The sequence below is a fragment of the Euprymna scolopes genome, chromosome 24 (assembly GCF_053919585.1).
Source record: "Euprymna scolopes isolate OS-2025 chromosome 24, ASM5391958v1, whole genome shotgun sequence".
NCBI lineage: Eukaryota > Metazoa > Mollusca > Cephalopoda > Sepiida > Sepiolidae > Euprymna > Euprymna scolopes.
Window position 1 is genome coordinate 33343738 of NC_136505.1, and position 27383 is coordinate 33371120.

General features: G+C 32.0%; 1 long non-coding RNA gene across 4 annotated transcripts in view; it reads left to right on the plus strand.

The window, feature by feature from the left end:
* Positions 1–27383, plus strand: part of LOC145246649 (uncharacterized) — a 360640-nt gene that overhangs the window by 301153 nt on the left and 32104 nt on the right. Inside the window, exon 1 of one of the 4 annotated variants that reach the window (XR_013863146.1) lies at positions 14062–14316. The exons of the other annotated variants lie outside the window; for them this stretch is intronic. This is a non-coding gene — a long non-coding RNA (uncharacterized LOC145246649). Of the gene's footprint in view, positions 1–14061; positions 14317–27383 lie in introns of those variants that run through there. 4 annotated transcript variants of the gene reach the window in all.

The window sequence follows — 27383 nt, forward strand, 5'->3', positions numbered from 1 at the left end:
TTGTATCAGAACCGAGAATTTCGAACAGAATTGGTAACTGTATAGGTATCGGAAAAAAAAAATATTGTAATCGTCCCATCACTATTAAACACTAACAAAATCTCTCCTTTTTTTTTTTTTTGCACATTTGGTAATTTAAATCATAAACTAAAACAAACTTTTTTCCATTAAAATGTGTAAATAAAACATGTTTTTCTAACGAAATGTTTTCAATTGGTTGAATTTATTGTTTTTTTGTTTTGTTTTTTTTTCATAGCCAGGCATACTTGAAATATACAGCCTTAAAGAAGAATAAAGTATGTGGGTGAAAACAGAAACACCTGTTAATGGTGAAATATGTTGTTTTTCAATATTGATTTTTTTTTACTGGTGATAGTTGACAAATTAATTACGTGTTGTGTATTTATTAATTTAATCATCTATCTACATATAAAGTTTACTGCTTTCGAATTTCTCGACCAGCAATAGTTATCACTTCTTGCACTGATGATTGCGTAAGCATAAAACACTAGAGCCTTTTTTTCAGTCCGTGTAGATTATGTCTGCTTGAGAAATTTGAAACTCTACACTTTAAAGACCCAAAACACATATCAAAAAGCAGAAGCGAAATAGCATATGCAGAATAAACTTTTATGATAAAAACAGGAATAATAAAATGATTTTAAAAAAAATAACTTAAACCTACGGTTAAAATCTAAATAGAAAAGAGCTACCAGCTCAATACAAACAGAACAAAAGAAGGGCAAAGAAAATTCAGACGAACCTTTGTTTGATAATAGTTAATGGAAACATTAACCTGTGGGAGGGAATAACAAAGAAACTAATTGGTTACCTAGCTAAGCTAAGCAACACCAGTATCCATAAAATAGACTACGTAACACAAATTCCATGCATTATATTCTGACAATCATCTACAGAGATGAAATTGAAATGCGGAAAACCCTGTTTAACTTAATTGTTAAAAATATTTTTATAACTTACTATATATATATATATGCATCTATATATATATACATATATATATATATAGAGAGAGAGAGAGAGAAATAGAGAGAGAGAGAGAGAAACAGACAGACAGACAGACAAACTTTGAATTCCCACCGTAGGGGTGCCTGTGCGTGAATTTGTTGTGACAGGAGGTGCGCAATCTTGAACTACACCTCTCATGAGTTGACATTGTTAAATACTAATGGCAAGTGGAATGTGTGTTCAGAACGACCGGAAACCAATGGTGAGATAAACAGGAAGCACATGCAGAGCCTAGAATTCCCAAATGGTCACCTATCTGGTACTAACCAGACTCTCAACGTTGCTTAACTTCGATGATCTGACGAGAATCGGTATATCAACGCGATTATGCCGTGTATATATATATACAGTAGCGTCTAACACGAAGGGACAAAATTTTAAAACCTAATATTTGTTAGAAATAACAATTGTGAAAAGCTGAAATTTTGACAACTGGTAGTCGTTATCATCCATAATAACATACTAAAATTTGAATCATTTGCAAAGGATTGGAAAAATAATTATAACAATTATAATCATAATACAATTATAGTCATAAAACAAAAATGACTGGATTCGCCATTATATAACCCAAAAAGGGTTGATATATCGGAAAACAATTAAACCAAACGAAGCACGCAATAAATCAACTTAATCGTTTTATAGGAGCAATGAAAATGTCATAGATTAATAAAATTGTCAATTGGTTTCATAACAGAAAATCTTGCCACAGTTTCTCCTTTTAGATTGCGTAACGCATAATTTATACATTTACAGACATTCAGTAACACATTCTTTTATCGTTACGACTTTTCTTTTACTATTTTATTTAATAATAGTATTACCTACAAGACATATTCGGTAATACCCAGCCTAAGCTCAGTCTGGTACTTCTTGCTTGTTATTATTGTCGTACTTCTCATCATGTTTCAATAAAATCTATAGAGAAAATCGTAATGATATGTATGTACGTGCGTTCATGCATATCTATATAAATATACGTGTGTATGAAACCGATGTTCATATCGTCTAGTGGTTAGAAATGTTCGCTGTGGGTGTGTGTGTGTGCGTGTTTACACATATTCAAACAAAGTTCACGTAACGTGGACAAGGTAAAAGTCATTACTTCGGAAAAGGTTCAACAAACATGACACATAAGCACACAATTGCCGTTTTATAACGGACTACTAACCTTAGGTTGTGGCTTCCTTCGTTTCTTGGACACTGCAAGAGAACATTTCAATGTGAAGCAATAACAACAGGACTTCTTTTTGTTTTTCCTCGTTTATTCTGATTTTCATAGTTAGGTGTTTCCCTTGGGAATTTACAACACTTTCTCCTTTTAGACATCCCCTCTTAGCTCAATCGAATGTTTTTTATATTAGAAAGAGGTATCAGGAAGGAGAAAAGGTAATCAACTATCAGATTTCGAAGCCGGTTTTAAATCCTGTCAACAAAGGACAGATTGCTTCTAACATCTCCGCTCCAGGTGTGAAAACAGTACTCCATTCTAGGATGTATTTGATTTTTGTACAGATAGAGAATTGTGTCTAGAGTAAAGTATTTTCTCGGGTGGTAGAATGATGCAACTAATTTACTAGCAGCTTTGCCAACAGATTTGATGCAATGTTTGATTGTGGGGTCGTATATAAAGAGTTAATATATACATGCGTCCATGCACGTCTAGTCTATATAAATATGCATGTGTATGAACCCGATGCTCGTGTATCGTCTAGTGGTTAGAAATTTTCGTTGTGGGTGTGCGTGTTTATACATATTCACACAGAGTTCAGGTAACATGGGCAAGGTAGCAAGTTTGGGACGAGATTAAACAAACATAGTAAATTAGCACACAATTGCCGTTTTATAACGGACTACTAATCTTAGGTTTTGGCTTCCTTCGTTTCTTGAACACTGCAAGAAAAAATTTCAATGTGAAGCAGTAACAACATGACTTCTTTTTTGTTTTTCCTCGTTTATTCTCATTTTCATACTTAGATGTTTCCCTCAGGGATTTACAACGATTTCTCCTTTTAGTCCTTACATCCCCTTTTAGTTAGATCAAGCGAATGCTTCTACGATTGACAAAGTCAACATCCTCTTGTGGATAGCTCTTTCGTTCTGGTCTCTTACTTTTAGTCTAGTCTACATATCAAAACCTACTCTTTCTTTGTTACCAGGTCAATTCCATTGTTTATTGTTTATAAAATTGAATTCCCAAATATATTGTATTACATAAATATTTCGGTAATATTTTATTCATAAACATTCCTAAATATAAGTTAAAATTTCCCCGTTAGCTTTTTAACATAAATATTTTAGCTAAACATCCCTGTTTTTCAGAACATTCTCTCTGCATACCTTTATTACATAACAGTTAACAAATCAATAATAATAATCGTTCAGACCTTTGGCATAGACCGCCACAACATAACACAGATTCTACGCCAAAAGGCCTAACATAACATTTCATCTTCAACGATCGCGATTTCTCGTAGGAACCTGATGCTGGAGGTTTAAATAAAAAGCATGTTTTTCAGAGATTGAGTCGAATCGGATTTTGGAGTAGCAGACTTTGACAGCAATGTGTCGGATTTGGGAGTAGCGATCTTTGACGCATTGGTCACATAAGACTGACCCAAACTATGGATAAATGGAATTAAACGTAATAGTTAAATAAAACCAATCAGCTAATCAGAAAATAAAATAATAATAATAATTACTTAATAAACGCTCATTTTTCAAAAGAATATGCAAATTAGTTAACCTTTATGAAGTCGCTCGCATATCTTTGACTCGTTTTAATAAGTTTTAAATGGAAAAGTAGGCTTTTAATATACATATAATATGTACATATATATATATATATATATATATATATATATATATATATATATATATATATATATATATAAATGCCTGTCTAGTTGCACTGATGAGCTGTGAAACAGTGTGGATGACTATATATATATATATACATATATATATGTGTGTGTGTGTGTGTGTGTGTGTGTGTGTGTGTGTGTGTGTGTGTGTGTATACTAGCTTTATATACCCGGCATTGCTCGGGTATTTTTAGCTGCCCTCTTATATTTTAACTTTGCTACCAAGTAATCTGCTACGACGTCATGTGTGACGCCATCTTCTATGGCGTCATATATGACGATCAAATATATATAGCTTCTGACGTGATTGTAAACAAACAAATAAAAAGACAGGAATACAGATTCATTATATATATATATATATATATATATATATATATATATATATATATATATACAATTTTAAATTTTGCATTCCATATCAACAGTACTTATAAACAATAGATTTTTTATTACTAAACAAATACACACTCGACCGGCGTTTTCTACTATGTCGGATATTTGAACATTACACTTCAACAACATCTGAAGGAAAACGTGCCAAGCATTACCATTATGGTCATTGTACGTAGTGAAAAAAAGAAAAAAGAAAAAAGAAAACCTGTTTTTCCTGACGAAGATTCAGTTATGAATCGAAATATCTGATTTAATATTAATAGCTAAATATGTTTATTTTCTGAAAAATAAAATCTGCACTTCTTTTGGTCTTTAAACTATTAAATTTTGAATTTTGCATATATATATATATATATATATATATATATACATATATATATATATATATATATATATATATATATATATATATATATATATATATATATAAAGGCTTATTTCAATCTTGACAGCCTATGGATGCCCACTGTAAGGGTGCCTGCGTGTGAAATTTTTGTGGCGAGAGTTGCGCAATCTTCAACTATACCTCTCCTGGGTCGACATTGTTGAATACCAGTGGGAAGTGGACGTTCAGGACAACTGGAAACAATTCCGAGATAAGTGGGAAGCACATACAGCGCCTAGAATTCCCAAATGGTCACCCATCTGGTACTAGCCAGGCTCAACGTTGTTTAACTTCGGTGAATCTGACGAAACCGGTGTGTCAACGCAATTATGCCGTGTATATATATATATATATATATATATATATATATATATATATATATATATATATATATATATATATATATATATATATATATATATATATAAAGAGAACGCATGTATTAATCAATAAATTGCTTGAATTGCTTTCTTATATAAATGCATGTTTATTAATGCTGATTACACGTACGAAAATAGAACTATGAAGCTATCTCAGACACTGTATAAATATTTATTGAATGTTCTAATAAATATTCACATTATAACTAATAACAAAGATTCAAAGAAATTATAATACTGGTCCATCTACTTGTATTCAGCTAGTATTCTCAACTCTATAATTAACTCTATAACCAACTCTATAATCAACTCTATAATCAACTCGATCATCGAGTCTATAATCAAGAGCATAAAAAGAATCTATTAAAGGTTTGATGACAAACTTACACTTCTTCATCGGGTATCAGGTCTGTTATTGCAGAAATCGATAATCATGGCGCTTCGATCCTCTCTGCATTCGGCCTTTCTTATGATACCTATAGTTGTGTTTCCAAATTCCAGTGAACTTTGGTTGTCTTCATCTGCTCTTTTTTCCGGCGATTTTTCCTAACATCAAGCATTTCTCCAAACCGTCGGCCCGCATGAAATGGCCGAAGAACTTTAACAGTCTGGCATGGATGATCTGCTGTACTCTGCCTTAAGCATGGTTTCTTCGTTTGTCTTCTTTTCTGCCAATGTTATATTACACTATATATATATATATATATATATATATATATATATATATATATATATGTATATGCCAAAATGCCCAACATTTGTAATTGATGTGATCGTTGTACATACGAACCTGATGTTGAAGCTTTTAAAACGTACATTCAAAAGATAATTTATCACTATACTTAATAGTTATTAGACCAACGTGGAGTATTGCAGTTCGTTAGTGTGTAGCGGTCGATGATTACACCTCGGTGTCTAAAATGTAATTATTTGTTTCTATTCAGGATAATGTATGTGCAGACGATGTGCGTACAAACGACTTTACGCATTTTGGACGCCGAGGTATAAATATCGACAACTGCAAGTGTTATTAAACCAACGGTAAAAAGTATTTCTTGAAAGAACTATTAAAATGTTGGGGTTTTTTTAATGGCACATGATTTTTTTTCAAATCGAATAATAATAATCGAATAATGTTCGTTATTTTAACGCATTTGCTTGATACTTGGAAACGAAAGAAAAACAAGCAATTTACATTTAAATTCATAACACTAGTGTAACGTGGCCGTTACTTTTTAAGCCTCTCGGGCCCATACGTTTTCTGGTACCGTTGCAAAAGAACAAACAAAAGAAAGGAAAATCCGACCCTGCACGTTTTTGAAGTGCAAATTAAATTCATTTATTCGTGGTTCTTCCAAAACAACGCATTTCATTATCTTGCAACAGTCTTTTCGCACACACATGTGCTTTTTAAAAGTCTGTCTCCTAGCTATCTCGCGCTGGCCGTTAGTCAGCGCTTTCTCCTCTTCGACTTCACGCGTCCATCTTGCCCGATAAGCAACTTGCTTCTCTCCTCGATCACATGGTGTATCTGTCTCTCCTTTTCTTGTGACGCAAGCATATGCACACTTGCTAATTTGCATACGTGGTTTAACGGCTGCTGCTAATATTTTCGCTATTCAGCAAACCTTCGGCTGCTGCTGATTTTCTCACATGCACCCATACGCACTCAGTTACACTACGCTGAAGAGAGGTAGGAACCTCGAAATATTCATATCCGTAGAGTACTGTTTTAAAAATGATAAAAAATAGATAAAAAATATTATTTATCTATTTTTTTTAAATAAAATATGGGTGATTTTCTAAGTAAAACAATCTTTAAAAAATTAACAAGGAATGTCCATTTTATATATATATATATATATATATATATATATATATATATATATATATATACATATATATATATATATAATGGGCATTATATACATATTACATATAAATTAAATTTAAATATATATATATATTTAAATATATGTATTTTTAATTTAATTAATTATATATATGCATATATATATATATATATATATATTAAGTTGGTACAAAAACAATATCGTTTTCTCACGTATATTACTTATATATGTGATCTCTGAATTAATTCATTGATATATATATAGACATGTTATTTATCATTTTGAAGCGCGTTTTTCGCGCTATCGAATCGTGTTATTCGTTATCGTTCTCAATCTCTTCAGTGTTTTCTTTTTTTTTGCAGGCTGTTCGACAGCATGGATAAAATTCAAATCCGCACGATTTTCTTGTTCTAGTTTTAACTTGGCTGAAATTTGCCGAAACAGCTCGTTATATCAATGATGCGTTTGGCCCAGGAACCACTAACGAACGTGTGGCACAACGGTGGCTCAATAAATTTCGCAATGGTGAAAGCCTCGAAGAGAAAGACGGTCGCGGCCTGCCGACTGCGGTTGATAACGAACATTTGAAAGACTTAATTGAAGCCAATCCTCGCAAAATCACACAAAAAGTTGCAGTTGAACTCAAGGTTAACAACTCAACAGTCGTTCGCCATTTAAAGCAAATAGGCAAATCAAAAAAGTTGAATAAATGAGTGCCGCATGAATTGAACGATAATCAAAATATTGTCGTCTGCGCAACAAAAACGACCCATTTCTCGATCGGATTGTGACGTGTGATGAAAAGTGGATCTTCTACGACAACTGGTGACATTCGGCACAGTGTTAGGATGACAAATAAGCTCTACAACACTTCCCGAAGCCAAAATTGCACAAAAAAAAAAGGTTATGGTGACTGTTTGGTGGTCTGCGACCGGTTTCATCCATTACAGCTTCTTAAATCCGGGCGAAACGATTACGGAGGAGAATTATTGTCGACAAATTGACGAAATGCATCACAACGTGTATATGCCTGAGATTGGTCAATATGAACGGACCAATTCTCTTCTATGACAATGCACGTCCGCATGTTGCTCAACTAACCCTGTAGAAGCTGAATGAATTGGGCTACGAGACTCTGCCTCATCTGCCATATTCACTGGACCTCTTGCCCACCGATTATCACTTTTTCAAGCATCTCGAGAACTTCCTGTGCGGAAAATGCTTCAAAAACTGAGGCGGAATCGGCTTTCAATGATTTCATCGCTTCCAGAACTCCGGATTTCTATGCTAATGGGATAAATAAACTTGTTTCTCGTTGGCAAAAATGCGTCAATTTTATGTATGTATATATATATATATATATATATATATATATATATATATATATATATATATATATATGTGTGTGTGTGTGTGTGTATGTATATATATATATATGTATATATATACATGCACATATATATACATATATATACATATATATATATATATACATACATATATATACATATATATATGCATATATATATATATATATATATATATATATACACACTGCTTATAAAAAATTGAAGTCTGTAATGAAAATTGTACAGAAGTTTCCAGCACAAAATTAATCAAGAGATCGCGTCACATGATTTTATTATAAAAATAATTAAATTCAAAAATGGTTAAAAATTGTATAAACGTTCACGATAGGAATGTATGGATGCACGGTTGGGGGTTGGGACGTGATTTTCAGAAAGCCTTTTGACTTTTTGATATCTTGGACTTCTGTAGAATCCACACGTGAACAACTTCGTTTATGTTTGCTTAAGCGAACCTAGAATCTCTTGCTTTTGCGGACTAATTACGCTATTTTTTTTTTTTTTTTTTGTACAAAAAGATGCTTTTTTTATTTAATTCAATATCTTAGGTCTTTACTTTTCTAATTATCTTTGAAATAAACTCAGAAAACTAATTTTTATCTTTCAAAGGATTTTTCCAATGAATGTATTTAACTTCAAAATTTAACTGAATTTGTCAGTTTACGAATGTCGCCGTGAAAACATTTTTCATTATAACTTTCTTTTTTTTTTCACGTGTACAAATATTTTTTCCTTTTGGAAAATAACTTTAGACTTTAATCTCTCAAATACAGGGTAACCAAATAAAAAAAAAGAAGAAGCTAAATGGAGCCATCTAGAACATATGCTGTAGAACGGTGAAAAAAAAAGGCCAAAGACCCTTGTGTTTTGATGTGATGTTTTGAATATAATAAACTAGTTATAACCAAAGTTTCATTTCATTCGTACAAAACACTAAGAAACGGGGCCTAATTATAGTTGGGTCCCGTTTTTTGGGTGAGGGGGGGGAGTCACCCTGTACAAGCAAAAAGTAGTCGGAAACCTTTAAAAACTTATGATAAATCAGCTTTTAAAATTATATCCCCCATCTTTTTTTTTTTTTTTTTTTGCGTCATTAATGCACATATTATAATTGAAAGTTTTTCTCTGGAACAAACAGGATTCGAACTTGGCACACCCACGTGGCCAGTCAGTGTCGTTAACGACTTAGTCACCGTCGTCTCCCGCTTGTTGTTGCTGTTGTTGTTGTTGTTGTTGTTGTTGTTGTTACTGCTTTTTATTTTTTGTTTTTATTTTTTATTTTTTTCGTGGAGGAAGGGGGGCGATTGAAATTCGCGATTTAACTCTCGGTTCAAGATCTAACACTTTTGTGTGTGAACTAGACGGAAAGGCAAGTTTGGGACGCGGTTGTCAAGTGTAATACAATTTAGATGTAAATATTACGATACGTATTTTTCTCATTCCTTTCTAATACAGACATCTCTCTCTCTCTCTCTCTCTCTCTCTATATATATATATATATATATATATATATATAGAGAGAGAGAGAGAGAGAGAGAGAGAGAGAGAAGGGGTGAGAAGAGGAGGAGAGGTGTACGCATGCGCATACAGATACGAAGCAAACAAAACAGAGGACCGGTGGTTCAAGTCGAATCTAAACGAGTGTCGAAAAGCGAAATCAGATTCTTGTCCCAGATGATGAGAAAGTCATTGTTTTAAAGTAGGGAAATACGACAAAGGGCTAAAAATGGCGTTACTGGCTTGGGAAAATGTTCGGGCGACGAGAAGGTCGTCGATCGCACGGAGAATAAAAGAAAGAGGCGGAAACTATTGGTAAAAATAGCCAACGTAAAGAAATGTCATAAAATTTTGTCTCATGATTAACGAGAGGCGGAATAATTAAGTTGCACTTATCAAACACACACATACGTGCACACACATACACACACAGAGAAACACACACATACATCATCAATTATACATCACACATACATCACATTGTAATGGCTGCACAAGATCAAGACTTGATGAACAATGATTTTAAGAAGATAAGTGATCTCAGCAATGACAAATGCATATTCAATATTTTAAATTATAATATTGAAAATAAACCACATTTGCGAATATCATGCCGTGTGTGTGTGTGTGTGTGTGTGTGTGTGTGTGTGTGTGTGTGTGTGTGTGTGTGTTTCTCTCTTGTATTAATTTTCTTATCACTAGGGCTATGACAACAGCATATTCTTTTCCTTGTTTTGATTCTCAGGTATATATCCATTGATATCTTATATGTTTTTATGTAGAATGATGTGGTTCTCGGTTGATTAATTGTGTCCAACTGTGTCGGATATATACTCGAGAGTAAAAACAATGAGAAGAATATGCTGTTGTCATAGCCCTACTTATCACTTGGTTTTTTCTGGGGGTGGGGCATTCTCCCGGATGCCAAACATTCTCGCATTAGTTTAGTTACTCCAACCGAGAGATCTTTTTTTAAGATTCTAACCGTCCCTTTAAGTGCAATTGTTTGAATTTCTCTTGCATTTGGTTCACCGGATATAGTAACTGTGCCCCAGCAGAACCTTACAGTTGGATGTCATGTGACTCACACTTTCTACTTCCGGGTGGCAGAACCTGCATTTGCTGTCCTGGCTGAAATAACTCATTTTCTTAAAGGTATTGATAATCAATATAATCAACAGCAGCCATTAAAATCCTCTCCTGTTTGTTTTAATTTTCTTATCACTTGGGGATGGGGCATTCTACCGGATGCCAAACATTCTCCCATTGGTTTAGTTACTCAAACCGAGAGATCTCTTTTTAAGATTCTAACCGCCCCTTTAAGTGATATTGTTTGTATTTCTTTTGCACTTGGTTCACCGGGTATATTCACCAGATAGTTTTTTAAATTCTTTTTCATTAGCCTGATTGCTCCTATAATGACTGGTATGATTGACACCTTCTCAAGATTCCAGTCTCTTTTCATGTCCTACATAAGTCCTTCGAATTTTGTTATTTTCTCCATCTCTGCTGTGTTAAGGCCAGCATCATTAGGGACGTTTACTTTAACTAGGGTTCCTACTTTCTCCCTCTTGTCCCATATCACTAAGTCAGGCTTAATAGCCCTATTTTCTAGGTATGTAGCTGTAGGAATTTCGTAGTCATAGTGTGTGTGTGTGTGTGTGTGTGTGTGTGTGTGTGTGTGTGTGTGTGTGTGTGTGTGTGTGTGTGTGTGTGTGTGTGTGTAAAACATGCATATACAGCATAATCTCGTTGACACACCGGTTCTCGTCAGATCACCAAAGTTAAGCAACGTTGAGCCTGGCTAGTATCAAATGGGTGAGCATTTGGAAGTTCTAGGCGCTGGGATTTCTCAGCTTATCTCGGCATTGTGCCCAGTCGTTCCGAATCTTCACCTGCCACTGGTACGAGGTGGCTTCAATAAGTTCCCAGACATTTTTTTTTTTTTTGTACATGCATTTTAAATTTTCGTAGACTCTTTAAAGTTCAGAATCTTATCGCAATACCTCTTATGAGCTGACTTACGATTTATGATTTCAGGTTCAGATGAACAGCTACAGCAGGAATTAGAATACACCCCACCAAAATCTGATTGTCACAGCTGGTTAATTTTAAAAATGCAAACTGGATGTAAGGACACTTTAGAAGAACGATATGTTTAAAACTTGCAAAAATGTCAGAGAAACGTGTGGAATGCTTCAGACTGCTTTTAGACCATCTTGCGTGAATCGGGCATCAGTTTTTGAGTGGCATAAGAGATTCAAGGAAGGCAGGGATTCTGTGAGGGATGATGAGAGAGGTGGGAGAAGTAAAGAAGTTAGAACACCAGAGTTGATTGGCCAAATAAAGAATTTAATGAATAAGGACCGTCGTGTCTCTATACAGATAATAAGTGTACAGTTTGATGTCAGTGTAGGAACTGTGCACCTAATAATTATTAACGAGAAACTGAAGATGCGGAAGATTTTCACCAATGCACCAGTCTACAATTCCATCCTTGTCACATGGGCATTGATACAGTTCGATGGATGAATAATGCGTAGACACATATCGGCCCGTTCAACTTGCATATTTTTCCTTCTTTCTGTCTATACACTAATTCAATTCATTTCTTCAAGTTGTTTAATATCAATTTTTTTTTTTTTTTTTTTATTACCTATTTCTCGATAGCTACACCGGTAGAAAACGCGGCTAGAGCGCAAAATGTTTTGATTTCGATTCTAGTTGATGGCACCCGAGTTTTATTGTTTTGTTTTTTTGTTTACTTTACTTTTTACTTTTTTTTAATCAATACGATATATTAGGTACAATATAATATTCAATAGGGAATTGGCACTGTAATAATAAATACGAAATCTGCATGAATTAAAATATATTTAAGCGTATTTTATGAGCCCGCTCGTGTATATATATATATATATATATATATATATATATATATATATATATATATATATATATATATATATATATATAAAGCTGAACGTCTGTGTCTGTGTGTGTCTGGTCACGAATAGGCTTCTATATGGTCGACTATTATAGAAAACTGATCACATATAATGATAGAAGATGTATCGAGACACAGAAATGGGTATGTTTGATCTGGCATAATGATGATTCATTAGAATTGTGGGGTCTGCGTACGCGTCTGGTCCACAAAGTATGGAAATAAAAAAAAAGTTTAATTTTAAAAAAAAAGTTTACAAGTGTTTTTGATATAGATGTACATAAGAATACTTTCATAAGTATGTTTTAACTTAAATAGGGATGGTATAATAAAATTGTGGGGTATGCGTTCGCGCCTGGCCTCCATAAAATGGAAATAGACACACACTTTAATAAAGACTTTTCATATCTATCTGCGTAAGTATACTTTCATAATTATGTTTCAGTTTGAAGAAATATGGTATAATAAAATTATGGGGTGTTCGTCCGCGCCTGACCTCCATAGAATGGAAATATGTCACAAAGTTTAACAAGGTTATTTAATATAGATCCACAGAATATTGTGATAAGTGTTTCAGTGTGAACAGGTATGGTATAATAAATTATGGGGTTTATCTATTTTATTTTTACTTTCATTATTATTTCACCATTATTTATTTATTTATCATTTTCATTTTTCATTTTATTTTTATCTTATTTTTATTTTTTATTTTTTATTTTTTATTTTTATTGTTTCATTTTTCATATCAGTTCAGTTTCTCTTAATTTGCATAGCCTGTCTACTGGAATCGGTTTGATTTTATTTTATTAACAATCTGAAGTTATTTTGGAGTGGGATTTAAAGCTCATACTCTATAATTATAAAAATATTAAATATATTTAATTATATGTTTATTAATTAACAGATACGGACCTATATCAAAAATTTTTTACCGGACTCATTATATAAACAAAAAAAATTGCTCCGGGAAAATGCTTACTTCGGACTATTACCTTGTGATGCAGATTACTCAAAATGCAGTTTGGATCATTTTACCACACAAAGATATTCACTTCGGATTTCCCCATGCAATTTGGATGTGAATTTTTATATCCTTTTCATTAACTTCCCTTACTCTATGATATTTAAATACTTTAAAAAAAAAAAAAACTTTTCATTGTGATTGTCTATGTCTCACTGACTTTAGAAAATAAGGTTTAAGCCATTATAATTATTTGCAAATATTTTTTCCTCTGAGGAGATGGTAGACATCGAAATCCTATAGGATAAGGAGTTATAATATTTCAAATGTATTCTTTGTCTTACATAGAATAATAAAAATCTTTTGATTTGAAATTTAACCATTTCACGTCATAAATTTTTAAATTTATTGGATGACTAAAATTTTCTCATTCTTGACGTTATTCACGCGTTGCCTACGCACAGTTCAAACATTTCAAAATACAACTGCCAGATACAACGCGCGGCTCTATACAAACAGACTTCTTGCTCCAAATTTACAATATGGCAAGGAAGAAGAAAAGGAAAAAAAAGAAACAAAACAACACACTGAAGATGGAGTGTACCTCCGAAATATATTTGTGATAAATTTCAAACAAGTAAAATATTTGTTTATTTTCCTAATATTACGTTGATTTGGTTTCAAGCGCACTTTATTTTATACAAATTAAAATAACGTTTCTATTGAACTCTCATTACGACTTGCCAAGCCGCCGCCGATAGCGTAGTGGTTAGGAGCCTTGACTGTCGTACAGGTGGTCGAGTTTCAATCCTGGCTTGAGGTAGTTGCCTGTCTAGCCGCACTGATGAGCTGCGAAACAGTACTGTATGTGGATGACTATATATATATATATATATATATATATATATATATATATATATATATATATATATATATATACGTACATACTTAGCAAACAGTTCAAAACAATTGCGCGCTCAAAGTATATACAAGGTACAGCTAAGTGCATTTTTATTATACAGTCATATGATCATAAAATCAACATTATAATTAAGAAAAGTTTCTTAAAATAATATGAACGAATATAGGAACCGGCCAATCATCGAAAGTATTCAATTTGGTGGCCATTGTCGTTCATGCACAACAGACAATGCTCAGTTCTAGGAGGTGCGCCTTCCCAGGCATTACCTCTTCTTTTTCACAGGTGATTATTTTTGATTGCCTGGGGCAACAAATATCGACGAGTTCATCACAACTTGCTACATAGGGAAAGAAGGGAATACTAACTCTTCTATTTTCTGGTCCAGGATCCCGGGCAACCCCTGGTAGCCTTGCTAGTCTATGAATAATTTAATAAAAAAGTGTATGAGATGCAATTCTTACTGCTGTATTTATGAATCTCTTATTGGTCGCAGTCAGATGATTCAAGTTTTGAAGTGCACAACCTGCTTCTAAATCATTATTATTTTATTTCATTTTATTTATTTATTTTTGTGTGGTAACAGATACAAAAGTAATAAGAATTGTAATAGAAAATGAAAATGTTCACGCTTTTTTGTTTTTTAATTACAAAAAACTTTTTCTCCGATGGGAAGTTTCAGGGAAACAGCTTGCATAATGACCGTTCGACCTTAAACTGATCAATTATTTATCAGAATTATTTGTTTACTCGGGCATAGTCCTCTCTCTCTCTCTCTCTCTCTCTCTCTCTCTCTCTCTCTCTCTCTCTCTCTCTCTCTCTCTCTCTCTCTCTCTGGGAATATATATTAAGAGATAGGTGTGTGTCCTTGAAATAAGTTGTGTGTGTGTGTGTGTGTGTGTGTGTGTGTGTGTGTGTGTGTGTGTGTGTGTGTGTGTGTGTGTGTGTGTGTGTGTGTGTGTGTGTGTGTGTGTGTGTGAAGAGAGAGGGAGACAGACAGAATGATGTACGCACGAGCGTGCAGATATGAAAGAAACAAAGCAGAGAAATAAACACAAAATAGTTAATTTAGTAAACGGTAACTAGCTACACGGCGTTGCCTGAGAGTTTGTTTTTTTTTAAATTTTATTTGGATATTTTTGTTGTTTTTTGTTTGTTTGTTCTTTTGTTTATTTGTTTTGTTTTTTTTGTGTGTTTGGTTTTTGTTGTTGTTCAAATCACATAAATACATTCGAAATCTATTTTTTATTATTGATCTTAAACTAATAAATAAACAAATACTGGACCTACTCAGCGATGTCCGGGATGCAATAAAATCGTTTTAGTTTTTAATTGTTATTTCTTTGCATCTTTTTAAGCTTATACAGAAAGAGAAATAAAACTTTTATTTGTAAGATAAACTACTTGTAAGATAAACTATAATATTCTCCAATGTGAAATGTGAGTTACATTCCTTGCTGATTTTTATTTTTAGGTGATTATACAAAAATGGTTCATACCCCAAGCGAGTATTTTTTTTTTTTTTGTGTGTAATAAATTGTAGTAATGTATAGGCACTAGGTTTGTTTTTGAACAAAAATAAAAGAACGCTTCGAAATAAGCTAAAACACACAAAAAAAACTTATCCAGGAGAGTAATTTAGCTTGCCTTTGGTAACATTTATTTGTTATGGGTTTAATTTTTTGGTTCTTTTTCGTTATAATAGAGAAATTCGAAACTCGGAATTTCTCCCACTTAAATAAATTTGACATTTGTTTGAATTCGTTTTTAATCGTTTTTTAATAATGACATCCGTTTTATGACAGTGGCTAAGTGGTTAACGACATTAACCAAAAATTTGGTTCGAATCTAGTTTATTCCATATAAAGATTTTTATAATATTCATACCTGGTCTTATGCCTAACTTCGTGAAGATGGAGTAAATAAGGTTTTTTTTTTCATACATATACTGAAAATAGTGTTTAAAGCATACACCAAAAATAACGCTAATTATATTGAACCTAATATATAGTATTGAGATAAAAACTAAAATATTGGGTGCCATCAGCTAGAATCGAAATCAAAACATACAACTCTCCGCCCCTATCTTCTAGCCTCTGGGCCGTGTGTGTGTGTGTGTGTGTGTGTGTGTGTGTGTGTGTGTGTGTGTGTGTGTGTGTGTGTGTGTGAAGCACAGTCGTAAAATAGACATTAAAGATCTCAGGACAATAGTCCGTTACACAACAACACAATGTACATAGTTACATACATCTGGTCCGTTATGATAAGAACACGACAGACATTTATTCGTGCCACGTGCAGATTTAAGCACATCACGATGCAAATAGTATACACATATACAGAACCCCTCTTTGACACAAATACGTCACAAACAATATATAACATACGCTAATTTTGTACGGTATATACACGGTCATATAGGCATTCAACCCCCCCCCCCCCGCTATAAAACATAATTTTCTAATGGGAGCTGTCTGTGTTTCTTTATTTGTCGCACGTTTCGGGTGGTATCTCTTTATATATATATATATATATATATATATATATATATATATATATATATATATATATATATATATATATATAAATGTTTGTGTTTACTATAATCTTTTTACGCAAATATTACGCAAGTGTAAATCATGTTAAATATCTGCACGAATATAATTACGCATAATAGTTAACTAAAGATGGTCATCCCATTAGAAAACCGAAAAACCCGATAAGGAATTAATTAAAGTGAATATTCAAAAGAATATGCAAATAAGGTATATTTTTTGCAGATACACGACCTACATTAAAAAAAACGTATTTTCTTTTTAAATAAATGGAAAAAAAAGCTTGCTGTTTTTCTGTTAATCTTGGCCTTCGGGTCAAGATCAAAATGTCCCCCAGTACGAAAGAGATAATGCGGTATTTTGATGGAAAAAGATACTAGCTAAGAGAAACTTTTGTTTAGTTCTGTAATAACAAGGATGACCAAGTGCCCCCTATTTTCCCCCCTTTTTGAGTTGGCCTTGTGCCTAAGTTTCTTGCTTTTTTTCATGTTAATTTTTCGCCTGAATAAAGGATTTAATATCTCTAAGTGTATTATCTGTTCCGATGCTACACTTAAGGCAATTTGTCTCGATCAATGGAGATGAAGCCCACTATACTGAGATAATAATTATTTTTAGTCCCTACCAGAGTGCCCCTTTCGCCTTGTTTTGGTGAGGGGAGCTGGTTCCCCCCACCCCACATTAAAAACGACCTTGTGTCACATTTTGCTTTCATGAGGAAGCAAATAAATACTAATGAATAGAAAAAAGGGGTTTTAATATAAATATCAATACACAAACAAAAAAAAACAAATTTATACATATATATATATACATATATATATATATATATATATATATATATATATATATAATATTTATTACGACACTATATATACATATTTCAAGGTCGGACCATTGGTTTCATTACGCCGAATTAACCATAAGAGGTTGGAAAGAGTCAACGTCAGTTTTCAATGTCGCTGATGAATTTATACTGACTCTTTCAACCCTCTTATGGTTGATTCGGCATAATGAAACCAATGGTGCGACCTTGAAATGTATATATAGTGTTGTAATAAATATTGTATCTTCAGCTCTCACATCCACAATCGAGCACTTTTTTGGATTTTTTTCATCACCTCCTGACACGCTATATATATATATATATATATATATATATATATATATATATATATATATATATATATATATATATATATATATATATATATATATATATATATATTATTTTTTTTACCGTTTTATCTGTTTGGTTACATATGTTTCAGATGTTGGACCATGTTTACGATCCAACAGCCTCATCAGACCTTACAGAAATGGTTGTTAGTATTTGGAAGAAAAACTACTTAAAGAAAACATTATCACAAACTATAAAAAATCAGATACAGACCTAGTCAAGGACATCAACTTAGCAAAAATATCACTGACACACTCAAAATTAGCAACAGAGTAGGAAAACTATCAAGTAAGGAGGCATACATTATACTTAAGGACCATAAATCTAACTTTGAAATAAGATCTCAAACGAGAGTTATAAACCCCACGAAACCAGAAATAGGAAGAATAAGTAAAAGAATACTAGAAAGAATTAATTTACAAATTAAAACTAAATATGAACTAAACCAATGGATTAGAACCAATGACGCCATTAGATGGTTCAATAATATCCAAAATAAAAAGAAGGCCGCATTCATCCAGTTCGACATTGAAAGCTACAATCCTTCAATATCAAAAGAACTGTTTGACGAGGTCTAAGACTTCGTCTCACTACTCTCTGACCTATAACAATCGGAAATGGAGATTATCAAAAAAAATCTAGGAAAACAGTACTAATCAGCCAAGACACCCAATGGACTAAGAACAACCAACACGGATCATTTGACCTCTTAATGGGATCTCTGGATTCAGCAAAGCAACCGACCTAGTTGGTCTCTTCATTCTATATAAGCTCACAAAAACTATAGATAACAAAAACATAGGACTATATAGAGACGATGGCCTTATCGTAGTTGAAAATACAAATGACCCTAAATGCGAAAAATTGAAAAAAAACCTTAACTAAAGAAATGAACTGAATAGGTCTAAAACTGGACATTAAGTCTAACGTAAAAACTGTTAACTTTCTCGATATAACTCTCAACCTCTCAAACAACTCATATGAACCTTACACTAAAGATAATACTTACCCACTCTATATACACCTACTATTAAACCACCCAAAACATATCATTAAACATGTCCACACATCTATCGAAAAAAGACTTAGTACTAATTCCTCTAAACTTGAAATATTCAACAAAAATAAAACGTTTTATGAAAATGCCCTTAAAGAAAATGGCCACCCAAACACCATCTTTAATTACATTGAACCTAATACCCCAAACAAGAAAAATAGGGCCAGAAAAATAATTTGGTTCAACCCCCCCCCTTCAATATAATGGTCAAAACGAAACTAGGCAAAAAATTCTTTCAACTAATAAACAAACATTCTCCACCCAATCACACTCTACACAAAATATTTAATAAAAACACAATTAAGCTTAGCTACAGCTGTACTGATAACCTAGAACACATAATCAAGAAACACAATAGGAAAATACTTAACAAAGATAAAAACAAAAATTACACTAGCAGAAATAATTGTAACTGCACCAACAAATCCCAATGCCCACTTAATCAACAATGACTACAAACAGAAGTAGTCTATAAAGCCACAATTGCACCTGAAGAAAACCTAAACAACAAAAAATACTATATTGGCTTGTCAGGCACTTCCTTTAAAGATAGGTTTAGAGTACATAAATGCTCCTTCACAAACCCCAACCACCCTAACAAAACCTCACTAATCTCCCAATATCTAGATCTAATCCAAAAGAACCTTACACCAACCATTACGTGGGAAATCTTTAAATAAATCTAACGTATGTAAATCTTTAGACTCCCCATGCCTCCTCTGCCTGAATGAAAACCTTTTTATATTCAGTTTTTAAGATAGAGACAAATTACTAAATAGAAAACATGAAACCACCATAAACTGCCAGCATTACAAATCCCACCCCCTTAGCAATTATACACCCTTCTGAAATATCCCTCAGACAACATCCTTTTGGGCCCGCTGAATAATACACACAATATATCCATCTACCGCATACACCCAATTACTGTAACATCAACACAACCAAATCCCCTTACTCCACCCTCCCCATACCCTATATTACCTTACCCATCTACACATTCGTCTACCCATGAATCTTACTACCCCCACTCACTTACTAATTACTACTAAAACTCTCCACATTTATATGGGTGTACATATGTTGCAATTTGTATGGATATCTGTATATATATATATATATATATATATATATATATATATATATATATATACTTTTTTGTAGATATACCAGAAATACTATTATCTTTAACGCACCTACTTACCTGTCTGTATGTATCTTCATGTGTATATGTATGTGTATGTGCGGGCATGATTGGATATATGTATATATCCCTATGTGTGTTTATGTATATCTTTCTATATACGCGTGCATGGATATATGTGCTCATGGCTCGTGTGTATATACATAAATATATATTTGTATATCTACGTCTATGTGCGCATGTATGTGTATGCGTGCATCTGGATGTTAGTGTCTGTGTGTATATGTGTATCTACATATATGCATGGGTGAATGTATGTATGCAGGTGTAGCTATATCTTAATTTATATGCATGTATGTGTTTGTATGTGTATATATGCCTATATTCACAATACACTTGACACTGAAAATAAAGTTAAGCATAACCACTGCCCAAAGCACCATGTTAGGAGCCCATCCCCTATGTATATAAACTTAATCTTTAACCTTTCAACCTTTACACCCCATTTTAAATTTTTTTCCTATACACTATAAATTAATCCCTATCCAATAAGCAAAGCAAATCAATACATACCCCTAAATATTAAATCAACAACATGTATTCTGAACATATCTTACAATACGTCTACCTAATCTCGGAGTATTAACTACACCCGCTTCTTTATTTATCCTTTATTTGTTTATTTATTTATTTACCATAACTTTACTTACTTAGTATAAATATACACATCTCTATGCATATACATATGTCTATATATGTGCGTATATTTATATAGTCTATTATATATATAAATCCGTAATCCTGTCTGTTTGTTTGTTTGTTTGTTCACAATTTGATTAATATATACAAAACTTCCTGCTGAAAACGGTTATTTATATAAATTTTATTTACTATAAGATTTTCTATATAAATAAATAGCATCACGATCAATATATATACATTATATTGAAGGCAATGTACATAATAGAACTAATCTAATTTGCATATTATATTAAAGAAAATCTTTTTAAATAATTTTCTCAATTAAAATTACTGATTATAGTAATGTAATTGATGTAATTGTTCTATTTAAGAGTATTATTTAAAGTTAATTTATTTAAATTATTTTAATTCAAGTTATTTTGTACTATTTGCTTAACTGGCACATTTTAAGTAATTTTCACTGATTTTTCACTTCCGGTTATGAACGGATATAGTTTTTAACCAAATCGAAAGATATGGTGATAAAATGATTTGTTTTAATTATTTATTTTCTATGAATGTAAAAGTTACAAATATTGATAAAAAATAAATAATTAGGCTAAGGATGATTTTATTTTTCTACAAAATGCTTTAAATCGTTAGCCCTCTATTAAAGTCTCGGCTATAAATGTCGATTCATTGTAAGGTGTGAGCACGTTTACCAAAAGGTGAAAATTTATTTCCCACGGACGATTTTAAAATCATTTTTCAACTATTCACTTGACTGTCTGAATTTTATTAACGTTTCCATAATACTTTGAAAAAGAAACAAGGTAAAGTAATGCTTTTTATATCAGATATATTCCTAGGCGGTTTTTTTTTTTCACTTTTTTTTCTTCGATTTTCTTTTGAGAAAGATCTTATGTTTTCCTATCTGAGTAATTGATTTAGTTGATAATATATATTTGTGTGGGGGATTTTCGACGTAATTATGGTTTTTTTTTCGAGGAAGTGGGGTGTCGCTTTATGTCTCAGCGTCACTCAAAGAAAAATAATTGCAGAAGTACAAAAATGCGGGTGTTTTTATCTGTTTAGTACTTCTGCAGTTTACGAACCGTGCTATTTTTTAGATATGATTTACAAGTGTAATTCAATTTTTGCCGTATCTTTTTTTTATTAAATTTTTATGTGAAAGTCCTTCCTTTATTAAAAATGGGGTACTTTTTATATATACAACCAAGCATAGTTTATCCGCAAAAATCCTAATTTACATTTTTGGGAGCAACATAAACTGAAAACGGACCTGTACAGTTTTTTTTTCTACGTAATGTAGAACTTTCGTTTACATTTTTACCAGTGGTACAAGAAATGTCGTTTACCCAGAAGTTTTGGTTTCGAACCTGTAATTACATAAATATTAAAAGAATGCCAATTAGTATTGTGTAATACAAATATATCCGTAGCAAAGCTCGGGTAAATCGGCTAGTTGTATATACGTGTATATGGGTACATGTGTGTATGCACATATGTATGTATGTGTATGTATATCTACATCTTACTGGAGATCCGTACATGTATCTTCATATGTATTTGTATGTGTATGTGCGGGCATGATTGGGTCTATATATATATTCTCATGTGTGTTTATGTATATGTTTCTATGTGCGCGTGTATGAATGTATGTGCTAATGGGTCGTGTGTATATACTTGAATGTATATGGGTATATCTATATCTATGTGCACATGTATGTGTTTGTGTACATCTGGGTGTTAATGCCTGTATATATGTGTGTATCTATAGGCATGCATGGCTGAACGTATGTATACAGGTATAGCTATATCTGAGTTTATATGCATGTATGTGTTTGTATGTATGTATATGCCTGTATCCACAATACATTTAACACTGAAAATAAAGTTAAACATAACCACTGCCCAAAGCACCATGTTAGGAGCCCACCCCATATATATGAATTTAACGATGCGTCTACCTAACCTCGCATTATTAACTACACCCATGTATTTACTTATTTATTTATTATTATTATTTATTTATCCTACCTTTACTTTATTTATTTGGTATAAATATACACTATATATATATGTCTGTATATTTATATTTTTATAAATATGTATATTTATGCAATTGTATATACGTATATATGGGTACATGTGTGTATATATGTTTGTATGTATGTATATATACATTTACTTCTTACTGGAGATCTATATCTATGTATATATGTAGGTGTATATATATATGTGTGTGTGTGTCTATGTATATATGTGAGTATGTATATGCGTATAGGAGTTGTGTGTATGTGTGTATATGTCTGCATATAGATGCAGGTATGTCAGCATATACATTGTTTATATATATGTGTATGTGCGTATGTGTCTGTATATGGATGTGTAGAAATGTACATATGTATGTGTATGCATGTATGCGTATTTGCGTGTGCATTAGCGTATATATTAATCCTTTACTACCTAAAAACAACTCATTGCCAACTGAAATGAACAAGTCGACTTATAGCGACTACGAAAATTTTAAATCGAACCTTGTACTTGTCAAACACATGACACCTACAAAAACATTTTCTCTCTCGCCCTCTCTCTCTCTCTCTCTCTCTCTCTCTCTCTCTCTCTCTCCCTCTCACATGTACTTCATATACCTGGCCGAACAAGAAAAAACAGTCAAAATTTAAAACCTAAAATTTGAAACTCCTCCCCACTACTTTCTTACCCCCTCTCTTTTTTCTTTACCATCCTCTCTCCAACTCCCCCTCTCTATACCCATATATCTCCACCAACGCCTACCTGAATCTGCTACCGCCACACACACAATACAATCTAATATATTTTACCTCCAAAACTGAAATATTGTCGATACCCGTCTCCCCCCCCTTATTATCTCCTAACCCCCCCTCTCTTGTTTTTTTCTCGTTTTTTTTTCTAAAACACTTCTTCCAAATACTAACAATCATTTCTGTAAGGTCTGACGAGGCTGTTGGATTGTAAACATGGTCCAACATCCGAAACATATGTAATCAAACAGATAAAAACGTAATAAAAAATAAAACACATATTTGTTCTGCAATAGTATTGAGCACTCTCTTCAGGTTTTTACTAATTAACAGTTTTACCAACTATATATATATATATATATATATATATATATATATATATATATATATATATATCACAGCAGATTGTGTGTGTCTGTGTGAAAATATTAAACCGATAAACTCTTAAACTACTCGTCACATAACATTGAAAGTAACAGGAAATAGTAACACAAAATATTTTTATAACGATTAAAATCTTTGTTTGGATGGAGAAATAACGTGTATAGAAATATGTCAGCAAGTTGAAATTCAAAATGTACATTTCAATAGTGCCGACATATTTTTATTACTTGGTGCATTCGCAAATTCATTCATAGCTTGAAGTGATTTAATTTAAGATATTTCTTTCTCTGTCGATAGCTAAAATGGTAGGGAACGCGGTCGGTGCGCTAAATGTTTTGGTTTCGATTCTAGCTGATAATACTCAAGTATTTTTTTTTTTAATCTTTTGAACTCGGTACTATATGTTAGGCACACTATAATATTCAGTAAACAATTGTCTCTGTAATAATAAATACGAAATCTGTATGAATTAAAATATATTTAAGCGTATTTTATGACCTGGGATGGCCGGTTGCCCCCACCGCACCTCCTTGGATGAAGTACTCTGCTTTTGGTTTGAGATATGACCATGTATATTTTTTGACTGAAACATTCTAAATTACCATATGGAAAGCTCTATTGCAACTTAGACTCTGATTTTTCACTCATCCGGATTTACAATTTGAAGTTTTTTGCATGAATTCTTATTAACCCAATCATTCTTCTGGATTTACCTGGACTCCATCTAAATATCCTTTCGCATGTGTTTTTTTTTTTTTCTGCATTTTCATTAACTTTTATGCAAATATGATTCGTCTCAGATTTTGCAGTTTCATTTTATGCACTAAACAGCAAAATCCTAGTTAAGTGATATTTTGCTAATATCTTTCATCAGCAGAGAAGGCATTTTTGGAAACTCCGCGTAATAAGGAATTGTTCAAATGTTCATTGTGTATTTTTTGTCGAATAATAAATTATTCGTAAATTCTAATTTACAGAGTTTAATTTTATACTTTTATAATAAGTTTTATATCCTAGTTGGTTTATTGAGCTTTTTCATCTGGTTAGCGTTATCCTATAAATATAAGTATTAAGATTTATATTTCTTTTGAGTTACAGAATTACGCAATAAGTAAACTTAACAATACTCTTTTTGAATCTATCTATATATATACATATATATATACATATATATATATATATGTATATATATATATGTGTGTGTATGTATGTATATATAGTCATCCACATACAGTACTGTTTCGCTGTTTCACAGCTCATCAGTGCGGCTAGACAGGCAACTGCCTCAAGCAAGGATCGATAAAATTATATTAATTTATGTGATTAAATAGAGTATATATATATATATATATATATATATATATATATATATATATATATATATATACGCTATTTAATCACTTTAATTAATATAAAATTATATTAATTTATGTGATTAAGTAGAGTATATATATATACATATATATTCTATTTAATCGCATAAATTAATATAATTTTATGCGTAAATTTTCAGTATTTACTTCAACAGTGCTCAATACTTAGGTAGAGCAAGGTAGTAAGTTATGAAAATATATATGGCAATTAAGCTACGCAGAATATTTCGCGTTTCATTCTCGTGAGAATTCGTATTATATATTTTCATAACTTACTATACATATATATAGTTATAAAAATATATATGGCAATTAAGCTACACAGAATATTCCGTGTTTCATTCATATATATATATATATATATATATATATATATATATATATATATATATATATATATATATTGGATTTACATTTTTGGATTTTACCGTCATTGGATACTTTACCTTTCACCAGACTATCCATTCACGTGAAATCACCTTTTTCTTCACCCTATTCCCTATGCTTCACTTTTGTTATCAAGTAAGTATCTTTGACTTACTTGCAGTTTAATCAAATACTTTTGCATACAAAATCCGATCCCGCATTTAGCTAATTCCTACCCTCTGATGAGAAGGAAAGTATTTCTTCGAAACTCCGCGGATTAAGGACTATCCACTTATTTAGTGTTTGCTTTTCAAATTAAATATGTTTTTAACTTTTTTAAAATGTTTTTTAACATGTTTTATAAACTATTTGCTCTTATTATAAGCTCTATCTCCTATTTGGTTTATCGAGCTTTTACATCTGGTTGAGATTACTTTATAAATATTAATTCTTTAATATTTATACTATACTTAAGTTTTACTATCTTGGATCATTTTGGTAAATTTAATTGTAATTTTTATTTTATATATATATATATATATATATATATATATATATATATATATATATATATATTATATACTTAATTTGCTCATATAAAATAAATATACGAAAGTATAAATTTATGCGTAAACATTAAGTATTTACTTCAAAAGTGCTCAATACGTAGGTAGAGCTAGTTAGTAAGTTATAAAATATATATGGCGATTAAGCTACACTGAATATTCCGCGTTTCATCCACTCTAGGACTCTTCAGGCTTATGCGCGAATTTTGTGGTTGGTTGTTTATATATACATATATATATATATATATATATATATATATATATATATATATATATATATATATATATATATGAAATTTTTCGGGGGTTACAGAATTTAATAATGCCTAAATACAGACCAATCAACACATGATTTTAAAAAAATAAAAATGAAAATAAAGGTTAGCTAGCCAGCTTTCGTTCTTCGCTCAACAGAGCTAAATCGAGGAAAATACGATTTTAAAAAAAGCCATGAATATGGCGGGGTAGGAATAAAAAAACGAAAAATAAACGGGGGAAAAATTACATCGAGACTAAATTAAGTTCTAAAAGATTTTCTTTTTGCTTGCAAAGAGAAGGTCTCAAAGACTTAATAAAAATAGTCTCTAGATTTTTTTAATTATAGGGGAGTGCGACTTACTCAAGATCGTAAACACTGAAATTCGTGGCACACGCATGGTTATTTATAAGGTG